General features: G+C 45.0%; 1 protein-coding gene and 1 pseudogene across 10 annotated transcripts in view; both read left to right on the top strand.

The window, feature by feature from the left end:
• DENND5A (DENN domain containing 5A) overlaps window positions 1–20,395 on the top strand; it is a 125,262-nt gene that overhangs the window by 17,153 nt on the left and 87,714 nt on the right. The window lies entirely within an intron of this gene.
• LOC142046843 (U4 spliceosomal RNA) lies at window positions 12,280–12,404 on the top strand (annotated as a pseudogene).

Below are 20,395 nucleotides of genomic sequence, written 5' to 3'. Positions count from 1 at the left end.
AAGTTAAAATAGTGGAGAGAGTTCTGAGAATATAAGATGATTAAACCTATATTTAAAAATTATTTTTCTAATGTAGGGCCCGGATACTATAAAGATTTATGCACATACTTAACCCTACATGAGTAAATCTTATTGAAGTCAATGGGAGTACTCTGTTTAACATTGCATTTTTATGTAGTCCTGTTGACTTGATCGCATAAAATTAAGTCTGTGCATAAGTGTTTTGCAGACTTGGGGCTTAGGTTCCTGTGACATGCCAAGGGACAATTAATCCAGTGAGGGCAGTGTCACCCCCACCCTGCAACCTCAGATACCTTACAATGCCTTGCTGAAGTAGCTTCCACCTGGCCTGCTCACAAACATGCAGGCCACACTCTGAGTGTCTGTGTGTGACTCTAGCCTGCCAGCTACATCCTGGCTCTTACCAGCCTTGGTCATGCTGCAGGGTTACCCCAGTACACCCCAAGTCCTGGATCAGTATGTGCTGTATTGCCCAGCCCTCTCCTGGACAGGACAAATATATTAGGTATGTTATTCCCTTAAGGGAATAATATGCCAGTTTATTACTTAAATGAAGTTATCCAGACAATTAAACACATTGGATTAGGTAAAACAAGTTTATTAACTACAAAAAAAGATTTTTAAGTGAATACTTAAGTGAATTTTAAGTAATGAAGCGTAAAAGTCAGAAACAGGTACCAGAAAAATAAAGATAAAACACTTAACAAACTATATCAGATTCAAGCAAAATTTCTTACCACATGTGTCTAGTAAGGTTATTGACCAAACTCTTCATATCAGGACCCTTCCCAAAGTGCAATGGCTCTTTTCCTTTTTCTTAGGTTCAGTGTCAGAGATACACAGAGGGAGTGAGAGGGGGTGACTTGGGATGTTTGCCCCTTCTTTTTCTAGTTTCAATTCCCCCTCTTGAAAAATGTTTTCTGCTGGGAACTAGGAGACAGTGTCTGTGTGGAAGGGTGTTCCGTGCTGTTTTTTCCCACCTATTTTGAGCTATCTTTGTTTTCCCTTCCTGGTTGATGACTCAGTTTAGTATTTAAATGCAAATTAAGAGAAACATATACTCCTTTGTTCAAGACAGGCCTGTTTGATGCTGCGTGAGTTTTGAACATGTACTCTTGACATCATACAGGGGAATCTTAAAACTTCACATTATTACAGTGTTGACACACACATTTTATTGTGACAATACAGACCAGCAAATTACGAGTTTTAGGATGGTACCTCACACGGCATACCTTGTATAAAGATTATTACAGTAGCGTGTAGGGTGTGAATACAGAGATTTATTCAGTCACAGTTCTTAACTATGCAGAAGTAATGAGTTGAACCTATACGTGTTGATCAACAAAACTGAGCTAGAAGCAAGGTTAGCTGGGTCTTTATTTCAAGAGGGTAACTAGGTGTGCTTCGTGCCCTCGGTTGAGTGTATCTTAGATTTACTTGTATGTGAGTGTCTTCTGGTTAGTTTAACACTCCTTGATAAATCTTTCCTTATAGGCATTCTGCTAGATTCAAACAGGCCTGATGCTTGCTTAGCAAAAGCTTGAAAATGAGATGTAGGATTTTAAGTATGTTTTAACACTGGTTGTTCTGTTTGGGGGGATTAGAAGAAAACTTTCTGGGGCTGTCTTTGAGAACACCTAATAGCAAGCTGTAAATACACTTAACCAGTTAGCAAAGACAGGAGCTATCTTAGGCCTGGACTAAACTAGGAACTTAGGTCGTTATAACTACATCTCTCAGGGGTGTGAAAAATCCCCACCCCTATACGACACAGTTAAACCAACCTAACCTCTGGTGTAGACAGTGCTTGGTAGATGGGAGAATTCTTTCACCAACTTAGCCATCGCCTCTCGGGTAGGTGGAGTACCTACGTCGACAGGAGAAGACCTCCTGTTGGCATGGGTATTGTCTTCACTGCAGTGTTTCAGGTGTAGAAAAGCCTTTACGGTTTTATACTGCTGCTTATCACTATAGTATCTGAATGCCTTCTGAGTAAAATCAATAGCAATTCTGAAGTTTCTAGTGGACTTCATGGAGCCTCTGGCAGTCTCCTTTTTGTAGTAAAAATTGAGTTTGGTAATAGGACTTTGTGTGTGTTTTAGATTATATTAAATTCCTTTATGTTTGGGGGCGATTGTTGGGTTTTTTTTGAAGTAGAAGCGGGGTGGTGTCATTTTGGGGGGGCTTTCTTATGGTTGGGACAGGGCTCTTTGAAGAGGAACATAATACTAGAAAATCATGCACCTTTACAAATTGCATTTCATCTCAAAGCTCTTCACAAACATATGCAGCACCTCTGAAATCTGGCCACTTCTGGAAGAAAACCAAATGGTACATCTTACAATAGATTTTTTTTTTTTTTTTTTTTTTTTTTAAAGACCAGAATGGACCATTAGATCATCTAGTCTAACCAGCTGTATAATACAGGCCATAGAATGTTATCCAGTTACTTCTGTATTGAGCCCAATAAAGTGTTTGACTAAAGCATATCATCCAGAAAAGGTATCCCATTTTGGTTTGAAGACTTTAAGAGACAGAAAATGCACCACTTCCCTTGGCAGTTTGTTCCAATGATTAATCAATCTTAGTGTTAAACATTTTTGCCTTATTTCTAGCTGAACTTGTCTGGCTTTAAATTCCAGCAGTTGGTTCTTGTTATGCCGTTCTCTGCAGGATTAAAGAGCCATTTAGTACCTGGTATTTTCTCACTGTGAAGATACTTGTATACTGTAGCCCAGGGGTCTTAAACTCAAATGACCACAGGGGCCAGATGAGGTCTAGTGCATTGGCCTGAGGGCCACACCACTGACACCCCGACCCTCACTGCCCCCAGCCCTGTCCCCACTCCACCCCTTCCATGAGGCCCTGCCCCGCCTCTTCCCACCCCTTCCCTGTCACCAGGGGGTGCAGGAGGGATGCAGGGTGTGGCAGGGGCTCAGGGCAGGGAGTTGAGGTGCAGGCTGCTCCTCCAGGTACCTCCCACGAAGCTCCCATTGGCCACAGTTCCCTGTTCCCGGCCAATGGGAGCTGTGGGGGGCGGTACTTTGAAGCGAGGCAATGCAGGAGCCCTCTGCCTCCTGCCCCCTCCCCTCCAGCCTGAAGGGATGTGCTGCCAGCCGCTTAAGGGAGTGGCGTGGGGTTGGGGTGCCATGGTGGGCAATCCCATGGGCCAGATTCAACCTGTAGTTTGCCCACTCTTGGCCTGGAGGTAGGCAGAGGGGCATGGGGAGCTTGGTGGGCTGCACAGAAGAGCTGGCCCGTGGGCTGCATGTTTGAGATCCCTGCTGTAGCCACTTCCTGATCTTTTTAGTAAACTGTGACTGGGTGCCTGGAGGGGTCACACTGAAAATGCCACATTCAGGGCAGACTGCAAGAAATAGGGCAGACAATCCCCAAAGCTGGTGGTTTATTCTATAATTAGATTGACCAAGCCAGTAATAAAAGTGCTTCTGCAGTACCACATTGGCTAACCAGAAGCCAGCCACAGTCCCCTTTAGGCAGTCCAGTCCCTGGCTCCCATCTAGGCAAACAGGTCTAATGTTGCGATAAGTTACTGAAAACCCTGTTCACCAGACTTAAAGCTCTGCCAATTCCAAAGGATCAGACACTTACCTTCAGGTCAATATATTTTTCAGGTCTTACCCAAATATCACAGTCATACTATCCTTAGTAAACTCACTAGAGGTTTATTAAGAAAAGAGTTATTGAATGGTTAAGGAATCTTGTACAGACAAGTGATTTTCATTGTTCATAAATCAGGATCATAGCAGTAATGTTATATCTTCTGGCTTGTAAAAGTCTCTTTGGAATTATCCCAAAAGGTCAGAATCCAAAGGCAGCTTAGATGTAAAGTCTGTTAGTCTTTCCATGGTTTTTCCAGGGTATTCCAAACAATACTTGGACGATCTCAATCTCACGGTTTAAACTTTCCCTGCTCAAAGTTCAGCAGATGAGAGATGACAGGATCATGCCCCAGGTCCAGTATTTATAGCTCTCTAGCAGGCTGACAAGCCTTCTCAAAATAATTGTCACAGCAGGGCTTTTCTCCTAGGAAGAACAGGCAATGCAGATAGTTTGTGGATCTTTGTTTTGAAGTTAATCTTCTATTTCCTATTCATATACAGGTAAACTAGTTACACTCATTTACATAAGGCAATTAGCCTGTCCTTTATAACAGAGATAGTTAAGCTGAAGACTGTCTAGATAATATTAGTTTCCTGTAGTATCTCACATCTTTGATTTTAAGATTAACTGAACACAGGGGCCAGGGTCAGGGCCAGGGCGGGCTCCAGGCTTTTTGCCACCTCAAGCAAAAAAAAAATCTGGAGCGCTGCCCCTTGAAAAGTGCTGCCCGCAAAGCGCCGGAGTGCTGCCCCTTGAAAAGGGCCGCCCCAAGCACATGCTTGGAATGCTAGTGGCTAGAGCCGGCCCTGAGAGTGGCATACATAATGTAAAGCAATTAAGACAGTAAAAGGCTTTAGCATCTAAAAGCTAATTGGGTTACACTGGTAAACTTCTAACAAGATCAAGGTAAGCACAGACAAATACATTTAGCAACTATTCTTTGATTCTTATCAATGCAAAGTGAATGAGTTGGGGATTGCTAGCCTAATCAACATTTCTTTGATACTCATACGTAAGTGGATTGTCTTGATCGCAATTGCACTGCCTCTTGTTAAATTGTTATGGAGTCATTCATACATCATTTAGCTGATCTGTCAGTGTCACGTAAACTAAACAGAGCAAAAGTCCTTAAATCTTTCATTGTAAAGTGTTTTCTCCAGGCCTTGAATCACTTTTGTGATTCTTCTTTGCATCCCTTTGCATCCCTTTTTTCAACATCCTTTTAAAAATGTGGACACCAGGAATGGATGCAGTATTCCAGGATCTGTCTTGCAAGCCAACTGTAACTATACTTGGTGTGTGGATTAGAGGGCAGGAGCAGTTTGTAGGTTTATTACTTATAATAATCTTATGGGGTTCAATTATTCTCCCTTTATGGGAAAGATTTCTTAAGTCTTTTTGTATATTCTGTGAATTCTATTGTGGGTTGAATCAAGACTCCCACTATCATTCTTGCCTGAAGCTGAATTTAGAATAAGTACTTCATTCTTAACTGCCAATCCCCCATAGAATACATTATCTGCATTTTAGAAGTAATTGTCAGATTCATACTTGATACCTGTGTGTAATCCTGTTTGACTGTGGAACATGTTATTACATAATGCTGTTTCCACCCAAGAACAAAAATTAAGAAATCAAAAGGGAGTTATTTGCCGTTTACTTTTATTTGAATATGTCCATGTACATTGCACTGCAGTTTCTTGGAAGCAGGCTAGAATTAACATAGAACATACTATAAATTAGTGTATGTATTTGAAACTACCTTTACTTTTATGAGTAGTATTGTTTTATAGAGCAACTTTGAATTAATGCGTGCATTGCTGAGATGTGTTCTCTCTGTCTCTCAGACACTAAGGGCTAGATTATGACAAAGATTGCATAGTGCCATGGGTGAGGAGGACTACCACCCCTACATCCCTGTACAGGTTCCCTGGCCTAGATTTTGAGTTTGGAAATGCAGAAGGAAGTGGGTGTGGAGAGACTATGAGGGGAGTTGATGGAGACTTAGGCTACGTCTACACTGCATGATTATTTCGAATTAGCTTAAACCGATATTACAAAACAGATCTAATAAAATCGGTTTAGCGCGTCCACAGATCACAAATCGACTGTTTGCGTCCAGGTTCACTCCATCATTGTCAGGAGCGGGACTGTAGGTAGCGATGTTTCTCAATCATAGTTCCACTTCGTGTTGGAGACGTGCTGATGGGCAGAAAAATTGCCCCGGGTAGTGCTGGTACAGCCTTACCTCCCTATGTGAAGCAGCAGACAACCTTTGGCGCTTTTCGCGATGCATGAGCACGCCTAGCCGCAATCATGACCTGAGATCAGTCAACGTTCCTGGACGTTGTCAACTCGCTATTCGTGTGTACTTACTACATGAAGCTGCAAGGCAGGGGAGGAGGCAGCTATTGCTGACGGCCCGGACAGCGAGGACAAATGGAGGGATTTCCTACGCTGGCCCGCGTTTTGGAGCTATGCTAATACGGGCTTTACTACCCATTGAACGCAGAGTTGGCGGGAAACAAGTACAGACTGGTGAGGACATTGTTTTGCGGTGTGACGTTCGCAGTGCTGCGAAATTGCTGCTAAGAGCACTTTCTTAGACTTGACATGCTTTCCCCGCCTGAAACGCCTAATACAACTGAGAGCGCCTGCAGTGGAGCGAGTGCATAGCCTCTGAGTTGCACGCAGTACGGTCAGTCAGAATCTTAATTTGAGTGGGAATCTACTGTGGGGCGCAGTGATGCAGTAGCCAAAGCATCGTTAGGCGGCTCTACGAAAGTTTGTGACTCTGGGAAACGTTGCAGGATGATAGTGGAATGGCTTTGCTCAATGGGTTTTCGACTGTGATGGGCGATAGATGGACCCGTCCTATGTGCCAGAACACCGGCACCGACGTGAACGCAAGGTACTTTTCAATGGTGCTGAAGCACTTGACCACAGGGACGTTTCCCCACATCCTCAATTCTATCATCCAATCAAATCCATCCAATCCCCGTGATTTGAGTGTTGATTACTACTGTGATTAGGTACAGTTCTTTACTTATAGCCATTCATCTGCTGGTTACATTAGTGATGTATGGGTGATAATAGAGCACCAATATAGTGCGCATAGTCAAAATTCCAGTGTTGCGCAACAGTGGCCGAAGAACAATGATCTCAGACTTGTTACACTGGAAGTTGATGGAACTTCTTGTGTATCATTCATCTGACTCTCTTTCTTAGATTTGCACTGCTTAGGTTGATATACAACTGAGAATTATTTTCAGGCAGTAGTACTATTCCGCGCTGGAAGGCATACGAGTATGTAATGATTTTACTTTTTAAAGCGTCTTTACTTTCGTGCTACATGACATGGAGAATTATTGGTCGTTCTCAGGTCAGTCTTTTTTCATTGATCTATCCTCTGTAGACGGTTGTTTGATGAATTGCTATAGATAAGACTGTTTACGTGGAATGCCAGGAGGGTTCATGACGTCTCAGCGATATTAGTGTGGCTTGCTAGTAGTTGTATTTCTACGTGCTGAGCAATGGAATTTTATAGACACATAGATACATCTGTTGTAAGTTGTCCGGGCTATAGTTATCTGGGGACCTATCTTACCCTTTGTTTAGCTAGGGACTATGAGCTCACTTGCAGCCGTGATTTTCTCATAGGACAGGAGCTGTTAAAACAGGCTAGAGTTGACGGATGGTGCAGAATATGGATTGTGCGTGTTTAAAGGTTCGCTGGCGATCATTACTGCCGCTCAGACTCAGCCAACCTCATATGTTCCTCGCTTGCTATTGGCGTTGTCTGGTTGATGACTCCACTATACTTCTTTTGTTGATTACTAAGGGGTGAGAATTTTATGGTGGTGGGAGTAGAGAATACTGTGCGAATAGCGTGTAGTAAAGTCGCGACAGGTGATCGATTATGAAGAGCACACTGAGCGAGCTGCGACTCAGGAGCCTTGAAAACGAGGTTTGCATCGCGGGATTATCTCTCCTGGTGGGTATAAGGTTGACTCTGTTTCTGCCCTTTGATGAACCTCTGAACATATTTGGAGTTAGTGCGTTTCATAGTTGTTACGAGGACCCTGTTTTGCCCTTCTTGGACGTTCTACAGGTTGTGCTGATATAGTAAGTGTTAATGTACGGTTCTGTTTAGAGACTCATTATCTCATTGTATTCTCTGAAAAGTAATTATGCATTGTTAAAAATATGCTCATCGTGTTTTTCCTACAATTGTCTATAATGCATACAGCGGTACGGCTCCCTCCTCGAAATGATATTCTTTTCTTATCAATGAGAGTAGTTACAACTATTTGGCAGGGAATTTAGGAGGTATTTCTCCTGGACTATGTTGCTTTGGAGGATGGGGAGGTAAGTATAGCATTGTACACAGTTGCTAGCGTACATTACAACGTGTTATTAAAACTTGATAACTCTCCTAATGGTGCGTTGCGTGGTAGCGGTACGCAGAGTCGTTTTCATGAAAGTGCCTTCACGTAGCGCGTTCTTACAGACGTCTTGGGATTGGAGTGATTACTTAGGAAGAGTGGGCTGCTAGGGATTTGGGCAAGAGCTGGGATAAGGAAATAAACAAGTAGGCTGAATGGTCTCAGGGCTCCCTAGTGAAGTTGCACAGATCGTAACAGAGTGACGCTCGCTCTTTCCTGAAGTATTACCACATGCTGTTGGAGAGGTATCAGTTTTTGTGACAGACATAGCGGAATCATAGACCTATTGTCACATAGTCGTCAGCCAAAGACTCGTTGTTGCCTGTCCTATGCCTTGCGGATCGTGGCATTGGCGTTTCGCTGAGCTGTCTTTGCTACCCCACTCTGGCGCTTCCAATCGACTTGACTTGTGTGCATATTTCCTCTGCTAATTTGCGTCGCTTGTCACCTCTTATCATACGTTTTCTAGATAAAATTTTCATTTTGCGCGTGCTTCCTTTGCTTCCTGACGTATACAGAAGCACGCGCCTCGTGATTTTATCCGAGTAGGGGCTGTCAGAGAAATGTGGCTGTAGATGTCTAAAAACAACTGGGATGGGGGAGAGAGAGGACAGAGACAGGGAGGTTGGCAACTTGAGAGTAGTTGTAATCAGATTACCTGTTGTAACAGAGGGCAATATATTACTACTTTTTCAACGTGAACAGTATACCACTGCGATAGAGATCGACACATTAGATCTCTTAACAAGTATGTCCATTCCTTTTTGGAATCGAATTTGAGCATTCAAGGTCTCGCATGTGTGACTGCTTTGATGAGGCGGCACACAACAGGCGATCAATAAGGACCAACTAAATCACTTCTAGGGTGATGGTATGACTGTAAGGACTTTATATGTATTGTATACCATTTTCTGCCGGTTTTTCTATAAATACAACTAGTGAATTATTTATTGATGCTTGATACTTTTCTTTGGTATATGGATTAACACAGTCAATGGCTCCTCACCTGCTGCAGAGTCAAGATAGACGAGTCTATGCCGAAGTACGTATCGCAGCTTGTGATACCGTTCACTTCAACTTCACCGCTGCAGTCGCGGTGCTGTTAGTCGTTGGTAAACAGATCTTGTGTGTAGAACAGATCCTGAGAACTCCTCTGTTAGCATTATCCCACTTCTTCATAGCGGATTATGGTGGCCTCTCTCAAGTCATTCCGTCGTTGGGCCGGTGGCGTATCGCGCCCAAAAAAATCAGGAAAAAATGTTTTAGGCCCCCCTGCACGGCATAGGCGTCTTATGCAGCACGGTTCCTGATTCGTTATTCCAGTATTGACAAGTATGGTGCTAGGGGGCTACATTATTACATGGTGTAGATCGATTAGGGTGTTGGTATATAAGCACTCTCGGTACTCTGGACTCATATCCAGGTCCAGGAGGCTCACGGCATGAGTTCGAAAGGTCCTTGTGTTAGTCTCTGTCAAGGCCATTCTCACTGTCGCTGCATGTCCTTTTTTCACGCAATCGCTGTCTCGCAGCTACTGCAAAGTGGCTACCAATTCAGCCGACCATCAATTGACAGGAGGTCTTAGCATGGCGAATTTTGAGCTAGCACGTTATCGTCTCTATTGTGTGAGGAGACGGAGAAGGGCTGGTGCTTCTTGGCCAGAATTTGTGTGATCTCAGTTATGTTCATCAGTATGCCCGTTTCGGTGCTTTTGAGATTACCTTTCACTCTTCCTTACTCGATATCTGATATTCATCTCGGGGGAGTATTATGTTTGGAGTATATTGTCTCCGCGGTCTCTCCAGCAGTCACCCAGCACATAGCATTAAAGAAATTGGTGTTCCTGTTACAGTCGAATTGTGCTGCGAGTGCTAGTCATAGTGATCTAATTGGAAGCCGCTGCGTGTAGTTCAAAAATGGCTGGTCTCATGAGCATACATGGCTAAGTTGTTTGTTGATCTACTGAGTCGTGTATGGTGACTGTATATGAATTGGGTGACCACTTACTGGAGGTCAGTTCCATGAGCTATTCACTGTATGGTTTGTCGCTTTGTGGTAGCGAGTGACTGTAATTTTCGTTGATGTGGTCTTCAGAACAGATCTCTGGCTGTGGGTGTTTTGCCCGGGCAAGTGCTAGAGTGTGAACTTTTCTCAAACGTCATCTTCATCACTCAATCTTCTCTCAGTCTTCCCACTCGGTCTATACATCAGGTCCGCACAGGTTGAATATTCATCCAAATGTTCTGGAATTTACGGACAGGGATTAGGGCACTGTAGCCTGAACCCAAGTTAATTGTCATGTAGATTCAGCATGAGACGCGGCTGTTTCGGCATCAGGCTGACTCTTCCTTTGTTCTGTGCTTTGTGGATAGGCCGTCTAAGCTTGCTATCACTTTTCACTTGGCTTAGTGGGGGTCTGCTGTGCCCTTCTTTCAGCATAGCTTTGAATCTTTCAAACTTTACCCCAAAATTGCATGAGTTCAGCATAGAAGCGGCATGTTTTTCGGCTCCAGAGCGACCTTCCGTTCTTCTCTGCTTGGTCTGGTAGACCTCGTGCTGTAAAGCTATCGTACACTTGCACTCTGCATCTGCCAGGGAGTCCCTGCTGTGCCCCATTATTTCAGCCATAAGACTATTGAAAAATTCTTCAAAAAACTTGTTTCATTTCGTGTTTGGGAACACAGTGCTAGGACACTGAGTCCTCACCAACCAGTAAGCGATCAGATCTCTGAACCTCCTGTGTGGTCTCAAGTTGGCGCTGCTCTGATTACAGAGGTTGAGTAGGGAGAAGGAAATCTGGCAATTTGTTACCTAGTGCATATAGTAGCTCTGTGTGGTTCATCTGGTGTGAGTGTGCTGACCACTCACGAGTGGACAATACAGGAATAGTGATAATTCAAAAAGTATCGCGGGATGATCAGTGCTTTTTCTGGTCCTGTGTTACCTATGGCCAGTGCATACAGTGTATAGTCCGATGCTATCATGAGTGCCCCTGTCGCAATGGTTCTGAAACCAAAATTGGGAGTGGCTCACTGGGACAAGAGTCAATCGCTCCTCGTGTTTCTAAAATTGAGTACGTCCTGCCTGACTGTCATAGCCCCGGCGCCTCCTCCAAGTGCCCCCCCCCCGGTGTATGTCACGAAATAATCCTAGTGTTCTATTCTTGTATTCCTCACGACTGCATGAACAATAAATGGCGGGGGGCCTCTGCCACATAGCTGCGGAGGGTGGGAGAGAAGTGAAGCAATGGGTGCGGTTCTTGCGAGAACCCCCTGTTAATACAGCCACGGAGTAACGGCGCTCTTCTAATACACTTGACTCTTCTTTCAGAGGGGTTAGCATGTTAGTCTGATCTGAAAAGCAGTCAGAGAATCCTGTGCACTATAGACTAACAGACGTCTGTTAGTCTATAAGGTGCCACTGGATTCTCTGCTGCTTTGACTCTCTTGTAGGCAAGGACAGACTCTATTTTTAGAACAAGCATAGGAAGGGATTGACTCAGTGGCCAGTGAGTCAATCCCAATTTGCTTTTGCGTTGCGCCCACCGACTGATTTAGCAGGGGCATCATGATAGCAGGCGGATCAGTACAGAGAAGGAGAGATAACCGTCATGTCATGCCAGTTTTCTCGCGCAGTAGACGGTACAGAACGACTGGTAACACATCTCGCGATCATTGCAAAAGCAATTGAATGCTGAGTCGTAGCGCTCGATGGTGCGCCTCCTGTCTCCATGGCATCTAGTACACAAAATGGTGACGGGAAACAAAAAGCGGACAGTCTCTAGGGCGTGCTATTGTTTCTGCAAGGCAATCCAGGAGAAAAAGGTGGAAAGGACTGTCTCTGCTGATTCCGGAGCAAAGAATGACTGACGACATTACCAGAACCCCCCGCGATTAACATTAGCACAGGGGGCGGGGGATCATGGAGGAAGGAAGGGGGTGCGAGAGACTCCGACCATCCACAGTCCTCAGCAGTCTCTTAAACTATTTCTTCTTGGCTGAGCGCCCATGTCTCTGTACTTACAACACGGTGTCTCGCATGGTTCACGGAAGAGCTCATCAGTCTCTTCCCCCACCCCAGCACGAGAAATGAAAGTTAATAAACCAATCCTTGAGTACTTACAAGTCCACCCTCTTTGTACTGAATGCTGCTGATAGAGGCGATGGCTGAGCACTGAAAGCATTAGAGCTATGCGCAGTGGCAGTAATCATAACCAATGAAGTTAATCTGAAGGTGTGATTATTGCTAGTTGAAAATCCACTCCTCTCCCCCTTCCTGGTGGTGAGATGGTACAGTACTACTGTAGACAGCAGAAACTCGTTACCTGTCTCCCTTCTTTTTGTTACATCTCATCAGTAATGGCCGAACGGATAATACGCCGTGAAAATTTTGAAGCAAAAATGGGGATTGACTGCACTTGGGACTGAGTCAATCCTGCCCTTTAACGTTAAATAAAAAATAGAGTCAGTCCGGACAAGAATAGCATATCATGTGTAATTAATCAGTGTATCAACAGCACAGCTGCTCCGCGTATATTCACAGAGGGAGCCACTTGCAAGTAATGCAACCGTTGCTTCCCACCTACCTGGGCTAACCACAGCAGTGACCCCCCCCCATATGTTGGCATGATTTATGAAGAATGCATGAATAAGAATCACAGACTAGTTATGAGATACAATGAGGGGGAGGCAGCCCTCCATGGGCTATGACAGTCACTGCAGTTCAGAATCTTTCTTTAGCACAAGAGAGAAAGGGTCTGATAAAGCTCAGCCCCAGGTGATAAGATGAAGCGACAGTTACCAGCCTTCTGTACCATCCATGTCTAGAAAACAGGGATCATTCCCATTTTCACCCAGAGCCCCCGGACCAGACTCAGCCAGGAGCACTCACTGGGCGACCGTCTACCACTGGAGGGGCAGAGAGCGATACGCTGCTTCACCGCAGCAGCATTGCGTCTGGCCAGCAGCATTCAGTACAGCAGGGTTGACATTCAGTTTAGTCAAGGAATATTTATTTACTTTTCTTTCACGTGCGGGGGCGGGGGGGAGAGACTGACGAGCTGTTCCGTGAACCACGCAAGACACCGTGTATTAAGCTACAGACATTGGCGCTCAGCAAAAATGCAAATAGTTTCAGAGACCGCTGTGGAGACTGGTAGCTGTAGTCCCATTACCCCCTCCCCTCCTCCATGAGCATCTGTTTGAGTCTCTGAGCTTCCTGTTACGGTTGTCACACACGCTGTGTATCCTGGAGTTTGTTTCAAACGCTGGCATTTCCTGTTCTGTAACGGAGCTCTGATAAACAGATTTGTCTCACCATACAGCGATCAGATCTAAGTATCTGCCGTAAGGTTCAATGCAGCGGCTACTTTGCATTTGAACTGCATCGCCACCCCACGTGGTTGATACAGAGCTGACACTGAAAGCAGGAAATGTCATTGCAAAGGTCTCGGGCTTTTTCGGTTTACCGCGCACTCCCGCATACCGAGTTCGATTGCGGACCAGAGCGGGTCAGTGGTGCACGTCCTGCCTAGAATAATAGGCAATTGGTGTTGTTTTAATAGAGATCCAGTGCATCAGAGAGCACATCTGCGCCCGTGTCAGTCATTCACAGGTTGCCCCTGCAAGAAGTCACCCGGTTGCCTTCCTCCTCCCTCAAGCCTTCCTGGCTACCGTGGCTAGTACCCTCCCCCATTGGTCAATGAAGTGTAAGGAATACAAGTATAAGAAACAGAGACTGTAGTGAGACTAAAGTGAGGTCCGGGGGGAGGCTCTTGGAGGCAGCCTCCCCGGGGCTATGACAGTCCAGGCAGATGGACTCTATTTTTAGAAACCATAATAGGAGGAAAATTGACTCAATTGCCAATGCGAGTCAATCCCAAATTTGCTTCAAAAATTTCAGCCCCCATTTCGATGATGAAGCGTTATTAGCCGTTCTGTCCTATCTACTCGCGAGGACAACCAGGAATAATTGCCTCTCGATGTTGAGCAATTATCACCATGGTTCTCGTGGATCGGTGGCAGGCCGTCAGCACCGTCTATCCACCGGAGAAGGAAGAGATGAGAAAGAAGTGGATACTGCTCCTCACTGCTGTATGCATCCTGTCTAACACAGCACATTCAGTACACACAGGGTGACAGTAGAAAGTAGTAACGGAATGATTTTCTTTCCCTTTTTTCACGTGAGTGGTGGGGGAAAATAAACTGAGGAGCTGTTCCTGAACCACGCCAGACATGTGTGTTTGAACCTACAGACATTGGGAGCTCAGGCAAGAATGCAAATAATTTTCAGAGACTGCTGGTGACTGTGGGTATAGCTGGAGTCCCAGTACCCCTCCCTCCCTCAAGACGCCATTTGAAGTCTCTGGTTCCCGTTACGCTTGTCACGCGCACTGTGTACCTGGATTTTTTATTCAAACGCTTGGCATTTCGTGTCTGTAATGGAGCTGGATACAACAGAGTTTGTCTCCCCATACAGCGATCAACCTAGTTCTCCCGTACGGTCTATGCTGGAGCTCTTTTTCGATTTCAGACTGCATCGCCAGCCGTGCTGATCAAGTAGCTCCGCGCTGGGCAAGCAGGAAAAGAAAAAGGGGGGGAGTTAATTCAAAATCGCGGGGCTTTCCTGTTACCTGCCTGCTGCATCCGAGTTCAGATTGGTCCAGAGCGTCAGTGCTGCACTCTGGAGATTCCGCCCGGAGGCCAATAACGGTCGATTTCCGTCCACACGAACCCTAATCCGAGTTATCACACATCGAATTTAGCGCTACTTCCATCTCGTTTGGGAGGAGTTCCGAAATCGATTAAGGAGCCGTTTAACTCGATATGTAATGACGACTCTGTGTTGAAAAGGATAACGTAGCGTTAAATCGGTATATCGGCCATTAAACCGATTTAAAGTCGCAGTGTAGACCTGGCCTTAGCTCCACTCTGCCAGTGTGCTGGCCAGCACAGCTCAGCCAGCATTGGGAGTGTCATTTGCTACTGCTGCAGACCACCAGCAAATCACTCCATGTTCTTATTTAATTTGTTGCATTATATTTAGTCAAAGGTTAACAGCCTTTAAGATTTTTGAATATCTAATGTATTTTAATATCTGATGTCTTAATGAGGGGAGCATCAGTCTTTATACCACATAAGATTCATATAAGCATATGTAAAAATATAAGTTTGATGTTGCTGCTACATCCAGTATGACTTATCATTCAAAAATGGAGTAATAATGTTAAATGTACATCAAGACTGAGTGAGTTGGATCAATAACATCCTGTATCATGGCCGTTTAATAAAAGGAAATGATGCTTGGCAGATGGTGAAAAGGGACAAATTATTGAATCAAAATCAATAAGCTTAGTTTCTTTGTAATTGTTTCGAGCAGCTCAGACTCTGTACTGGAGCCAATAAACAAATGAAAGTGGCACTGTTAATGATTCTTTAAGGTCCGTGTATCATGATCAATCAAATTGGCTTCTTTTGGTTAATAAAGGGCTTCTCTCCAAGTTTGCTGTTCCTGCAGTAGGGAGTGACAGTGGAGCTTTACTATGCTTCCTCTCACATCGCCCTTCTGAGGTTGTTTTGTTCCTGTGCAGTTTTCACAGTCTTGCACAATTTCAGTTACAAGAACAGTAGCTCTGCAGTAAAAGGCTTATATATATATCTCAAGCTGGAAATTGTTGACAAACAGGAGTTTGTGTGGTTCTTTTAAAGGCAGTTTTCCTGTTCACTTATAAACATTTTTAACATCTCCTTTCATCCTCACCCTTTTTTGTTTAAGGACAAATGTGCTCTGTGAAAATCAACTATTTTATACTATCTAGTGTTGAAAACAGGAACAGAAATCTGCCACGGTAGCTTGTGGGCTGCAAAAATTAAGTGATTATCCCCTTGCAAACATATTTTCATTTTTTTTAAAAGAAAAACAAATGGTTAAGAAAAAACATATCCATAAAACTCTAAAGTTTTCCTTGGAAGGAATTAGCACTGGAAAAGGTACAGGTAATAATTCCTGTCCAGATAATATAACTGGACCCCATATAAGTTACCTAGATGCATTTAATATAATTAGCATGGTTCAGATCTACTATATACAATTTAGGCTTTTCTGCATTATAATTAATTTTGTAACCATTTAGTCACAGGGTTGTCACAAATGAATTGTGTCCACGTACAAAGTAGTTAATATACTGTACAGTTAATAATAGTGGCTGCTAACTATTCATTGTCTTAGGATACGTCTACACTACAGGATTATTCCAATTTTACATAAACTGGTTTGGAAAACAGATTGTATAAAGTTGAGTGCACGCAGCCACACTAAGCACATTAATTCGGTGGCGTGCGTCCATGTACCGAGGCTAGCGTCGATTTCCAGAGCATTGCACTGTGGGTAGCTATCCCGTAGCTATCCCATAGTTCCCGCAGTCTCCTCCGCCCCTTGGAATTCTGGGTTCTGGTTGAAATCCCAGTGCCTAATTGGGGCAAAACATTTCGCAAGTGTTCTGGATAACAAGGCCTCACCCTCCCTCCATGAAAGTAGCGACAACCGTTCGCCGCCTTTTTCCTGGTGAACTGTGCAAACGCCATAGCACACAAGCATGGACCCTGCAGATCAAGACCGCAATCCGTGACATGTAAACACTTGCGCTTCTTGGCAGTCATAGCTGAACTGGGACCTGCAAAGCCAGGCGACGGAGAGGCGGCTATGGCAGAGCGGCGACAGAAAGTGATGGACACAGATATTCTCTCAAACCCGCGGGCCCTGCGCTTTGGAGAATCCCCTGCTGTAATGGGGGCAGATTCTAGCACATGAACGCCGATTTTGGGCCCGGGAAACAAGCACAGACTGGTGGGGAACCGCATAGTTTTTGGCGGGGGTGGGAATGATCTACAGTTGGGCCTGCAAAACTTTGCGCATGCGGTAAGGCCAACATGTCAATGGAACTTTATCCAGTGACTAGCTGATCCCGGCGCGATTCGCAGACGACGCTATATGTGTCTGGCGTATGGCACTGAACCAGCTTACAGCATAGAGAGAGGCAGCATTCCGCCTACATACGAATTCAATTGAGAAGCGAGTGGCAATGGCCCTCTGGAACTTGCAACGCCAGACAGCTACCGGTCAGTCGGGAATCAATTTGGAGTGGAAAATCTGCTGTGGGGGCCTGCTGTGATCAAGTAAGCCAAGCAATCATAAGCGCTGCAGAAAGGTTGTGTATCTAGAAACGGCAAGGTCAATAGGGATTGGCCTTTGCTGCAAAGGGGTTCCCTAACGTCTGGTAGGTGCCCGTATGTAAGAAATCCGAGAGTTCACACCACTATCCCATCTGGACATTGCCCATACTAGGACGAGCGCAACCAGCCGAAGCAGACCAGTAATATAACCAGGGTAACATTTTGCAAAGAGGGGAGTCTCCTTTCGCCCAGAGCGACGACATGTCGGAGATTCTCACCAAAGGGACGTCTCTCTCTATCACCTCACACAACTGGAATAGCTGATGGGAGAAAAAACAGCCAGAACTAAAGCAAAAAAAACAACTGCAATAGGGCAAGAGGCAATACTGATACATACATTTAAAAAAACAAGAAGAGCCAACTACAGCAAGTAAAAAAGAAACCTTATTACTGCATCGCAAAGTCTTAAGCACAGCAATCGAAATCCCACGTGCGGACTACATGGTAATCAATCTGCGTTGTAAAAAAGAGCAGATGTAGCCTGATCTTACTCTAGCACAAGCTCGCATCTATTCCAACCAGTAGCTTATATCACTGTTAGCACAAGAAGCTTGTTGGCCACTGCAAAAGGGCTACCAGGGAGTACATACTCAACACGTCAGCAGAACCAAGAGTAATAAAGAGTGTGTGACTTACCTTCACCCATCACTTAAATCATTTCACACTATTAACACGCACTATGGAAATAGATTTGGTTGTGAGTAGGAGAGTGTTGTTAAAGCCTGTTCGTATCCCCTGGGGGACCCAGCCCCTACCCTTGATGTCTCCATCGCATGGGGAAAGAACAACATAGTTTACTCAGTCATCTTCAAGTGACTCTTCCAAATGTTTTTTTGGCGTACGTCTAAAGCTGCAATCAGAGGGTGGCCTGTAAGCTGGTGTAATATAACAAACCCCAGCTCACTTTGATACAGGTACTAAAACAGGAGCAGTGAAACTGCAGTAGCACAGGCTCATGAAAGCCCATTATGCGACAAGAACAGCCCCGCTGCGACAAAAGGACCAGTCAGAGCTGTTCAAACTAACAGGCTAAGCAAGCCAAGAGATGGTCGCTGTCAGAACTGCATTGGCTAAAAGCAAGATCCGAGAACAGGGTGGTTGAGCACATATGTGCCACCTGTTCTCTTGGCCGCCGAGCTTCAAATGAGAGCGTATTGTACCGCGAGACGCAGTAGACCGCAGATCAAGTGGACAGCATACACTTCTAACTGCAGGGAACGCATACTCTAGAAAGGGATGCTACTATGGACATCTCCAACTTCCTCGCACAGACTCTCCCTGGCGCCAAATCAAACCTTGTGTTCCATCCCAACTTGTTATTGCTATCGAGTGCATAGTGTCCAACTCCACGATAGCCTCTTGACAGGTACTTAGATTGCTCGACAGGGAAACACGAGCCTCAGTGAGTGGCAGAAGCAATGTACACTATGCTGCGCTAGCCCAGTGGGACGGCTCACCCGCAACTCCACCCCTGGCCGCTGATTACGCCGCAAGCAAGATCAGCCAGGTGACAAGTAAGGGACACGAGAGACACAAAAACCGAAGAGGCAAGGCAGTCGCCCAACCAGATACTCTGAAAACGAGCTATAATCACCGCAAGAGGTAAGCAGTTTAGGTGACTGTGTTCGTTTCTCCTTGATGACCCATTCCCTGTAACGCAGACCCACCCCCCCACATTACGATTACAACTTCTAAGGAAAAGATAGGTGCTAGCTATATTGGATTTACATAATCAGTATAGCAGCTATTGAAAAAAGTGTATACAGTTATAAAGAGTCTCGAACACACGAAGAGAGACGGATCAAAAGCCAGCATCAGATCCCTGGACGCAAGTGAGTTAAGCGGAGGGAGGAATAAGGGGGGATGGGAAGGGAGGCCACAAACCACACATTAATATTCTAAAGAAGATCTCGACCAAGCCCCATAAAGCTGCGCTTTTGCGCGCCGGTCCACTGGGTAGCACAATGGCGGCAGGTAGAGACAACCAAAGCCGGGCGCCACCCACGAGGTATCTGTTTACACATTCTGAGATGTACTTGGAACTGATATAGATACGTGGTGAGGGTGGCTTATCGATCGGAGCAACAGCTGAGTCAGTATCTCACACTGTGAGCCTTCTGGCTGTGCACTAGGTCCTAGACAGCCCACCAGACTTGGAGTGTATTGTCAGTTTGAGTCACACAGCAATGCCAGCCCCAGCGACAATGAGCAACCCCCACCTATAGCATAATTTTCTGCCTCACCTCTTGTTCTTCCTTCACTGATTCAATATAGCGTTCCCTACACTTGGTTCACTACATGTGCGTCACACGGGCATCTTCAATCTCTGAAAAAGTTGAATACCACTCTCTGCCAACTCCACCAAGACTGAGCTCTTTCATTGTGGGTTAAACTTATCACGAAGATTCTGAGAACAGTGATAAATTACTCACTTGTGTACTTATATCTATTTTCCTCCTTACCGACGATAGACTCCAGAGGAGAGGAAATGGGTAGGCTGAAAAAATTTACAAGCGCGTGAGGGATAGTGTATACAAAGGAAGAGAAGTATTAATTAAAAAGATCTTAAACCATTTTACAGGGGTTCATCCCACCCCAAGCAGCGTACCTACTCTTTCCACCATTGAAGAGATCAAAAACTTACAGGTCCATTCACTGCACTTACAAATTGCACATGTGGGTACTTTCTTTCAATCAACTTACAGGCGTCCGTCGATAACGATAGCGTGTCCATATAATTTAATACCTGAGTAGCCTTCAAGAGCCTCATGAGGGGTTTAGAGAGTCTCACAACGCAGGTCTGGGCAGCAGAATTCAGCTTCGCGACAATGTTCAGATGCCGAGTTGGTAAGTTGTTAATTAATAACTCTCTCTCAGTAAGTATAAGTGTTGGACATCTCCTCAGTCTCCCATTCTTAATGTTATGAGACTTCTGCATGCCTCTCATATAAAACAGTGCCTTCCTTTTCCCAAATACCACACTGCAATAGCACCGTTCAGATCATAGCCATACTGCCGTTGAACGTGCAGCAGTAGCATCTTCACAGAGAACACCACCACACTACCCTACTT

This window comes from Chelonoidis abingdonii, chromosome 4 (assembly GCF_003597395.2).
Source record: "Chelonoidis abingdonii isolate Lonesome George chromosome 4, CheloAbing_2.0, whole genome shotgun sequence".
Classification (NCBI taxonomy): Eukaryota; Metazoa; Chordata; order Testudines; family Testudinidae; genus Chelonoidis; species Chelonoidis abingdonii.
The sequence above is the reverse complement of the archived record's forward strand: the minus strand, read 5'-3'. Positions and strand labels throughout refer to the sequence as shown.